A 2,604-nucleotide genomic window follows, 5' to 3' on the forward strand; every position below is an offset into this window, starting at 1 on the left:
GTGTATTATATTTACAACTTCTTTTGGTGATATATGTTCTGCGTTTTATTCCATCAAGTCTAACACAAATTAGTGGCTCCATAAAATCTCGAATTAATAAATATACATCCATTAGTTTAATCTTAAATTTTATTTATCTGTACTTTCTTTTAACCATTTGTTTCCTGATACTGGATCATGCTTTCACCTACATGGAAGCCAATTATTGTTTTCTTACACAGAAACCTGCAAAATCCCAATACCCAATTGTGTCTACATGTTTTTTCAGACTCTATTGATACTCCACATTTTTCGCTAGAAGACATGGCACAGATAACACCAAAACTATCAGGGCCTGATTTGAAATGCTAGCCTATAATTTTTAGTTATTCATTGAACTCATGAACCTGCACTAGTAATTGGAATATACATTTATATACTTTTAAAATATTAAAACCTTAGCTCTTTAATTTGTTTTATCTTTGTTTTCTTTCATTTGTACTGAAGTGTTTTGACTACAGCACTCAGATAAGTCATGAATTTATTTTTAAAGGTGTCATAGTGTTTGAACTTTCCATATATCCCCTCATTTAAAAGGTACTTACAGTAGATACATACGATACAAGTAATTTCACATGCCTCATGTGAAAATCTTTGCTTCTGTGCATTCCAAATTTTCATAGTTAAGAGAAATAAAAATTATTTTTCTTTTATAATTGGATAAAAATCATGGCTGTTCCAAAAATATTTGGTGATATCATTGTTTGAAGCCTCTGGGTGAAGCAAATTAATTGTAAGGTGGTTATCCTTTGCATTAAAAATATCCCGACCTAAAAATCTTGTTATTTGGAAGCAGCCAAATCTATTGTTATGTGGGTGTTGATATCAGTAGCTCCATATTTAAATAGAAATTAACTTGAAATTAAATTAAAGCATTTTGCTATCAAGATCAGAACAAAACTCAGCACTACCTCCCTGGAATCAATAATTTTCACATAGCTACATTTATCATATTAAAAAAGATGTTAATAAAGCTAATATTATAAATGAACGAGCTCCCATTCTAGAATTTTCCTAAAATGAAAGGTGCCTTAGTAAAGTTAATTATATTAGAGTCGTAGTGAAGAGTAAGCTTGAACATGTTATTATTGTGGTGAAAATGATGGATCTATTATGCTGACGTAAAAAATTCTTAAATGAAATAAGTTAACTTTCACCAAGAGAAATCGCCTCATCGCCCAGTAGGATGACCGGCAATAGGTATGCATACATGAGCCAACCCACTTTAAAGATTGTCATCCAGGAGGTGATTTCTGTTGTGGAAACTGATTTCAATTTTATGCTCTTAAAGGATCCATCTATGAGAATTGTATTTTATGTTTTTTAAGTTTATTTATTTAATTTAATTTAATTGTGAGTGGGAGAGCGGCAGAGGGAGAACCCCGAGCAGGCTCCACACTGCTGGCACAGACCCCAGTGCAGGGCTCGATCCCATGAACCGTGAGATCATGATCTGAGCCAAGACCAAGAGTGGGACACTTAACCGACTGAGCCAGCCAGTCACCTCTATGAGAATTTTATCTTATTTGTTAAGAAAATTTTCATCGTTTTGTTGTATCATGAAGCACTGAAACATCCAAACAAATCAATATGTGGGTGGTGAGGCAGCTGCTTTCTCCTTCACTTCTTTGGGTTCCTAGAACAACTTGTCAGTAGATTCTTTTTTTTTTAAAGATGACCTTTTGTGTTATTCAAGTCTTTAGGCATGTGCTGGTACAACACAAACTTCTGTCAGATGCAACGAGCTAGCATCCAGGAATCATGCACAACAGCTCAGTAATAGCACACTGCATCTGCTCCCACTGCAGTGGGGCTCATTTGTTAACATTTGGAGCATCTGGAGGAGTAAGTATGGTATGGGGAAGAGAACGAAGGGGGAAACAGCATGAGTATGTGGCTGGGAGGAGAGAAGGTCGGCAGAAGTTGTGCAGCCTGAATATGTCATCGGTGCAAACTCAAGCATCCTTGACGTTCTTTAATAGGAACATCTGGTGGAATCCCATCATGAGGTCTTTATCAGCCTTGAGCTGGCCCACAACCATGGTGATGATGCAGGTATGTGGCACAGGCCGATGATGCTGTGTCATGATGCTGTGTCGTGATGCTGTGCTAGGTTTTCTGAAACAGAAGGGTAGACGATTTCTCCACAATGGTAGCTTTCTCTTGGGATTTCTGTCCTTCCCACCTAAGGCATGGCGCGTCAATATAAATTGCACCTAGTTACATTCTGTCATCATCAAGTAACTGGTAGTAATGTTGAATGAAGCTGGATCCAGTCTGTTCCCAGATTGGCTTATTTCCCATTCTGGAGCATCAGCTGGCCTCATTGAGATCCCAGGAGATGGCGTGATGTCTGCAGTGACAATGGCAACCCAGCATGATCTGCAAGGGGAATCTTAAATACTGATGTCGGTGTAATTAAAATAACTTCTAACATAAAATTGAAAAGAAATTTATTTAGATCAAGCAAGCTTATAAATAATTAGATGGATTTATATAAATCCCAGTTGCTATTAAACTGTGACACAGTTTTTGATTAAGACATTTGTCTGATGGACCGTAAAA

General features: G+C 36.8%; 1 pseudogene; it reads right to left on the bottom strand.

Moving 5' to 3' along the window:
* Nucleotides 1–1,853: 1,853 nt before the first annotated feature.
* On the bottom strand, nt 1,854–2,343 carry LOC109249331 (nuclear transport factor 2-like; annotated as a pseudogene).
* Between the last annotated feature and the right edge of the window lie 261 nt (nt 2,344–2,604).

Source organism: Panthera pardus, unplaced genomic scaffold (assembly GCF_024362965.1).
Source record: "Panthera pardus isolate Hobbes unplaced genomic scaffold, ASM2436296v1 HiC_scaffold_27, whole genome shotgun sequence".
Taxonomy (NCBI): Eukaryota; Metazoa; Chordata; class Mammalia; order Carnivora; family Felidae; genus Panthera; species Panthera pardus.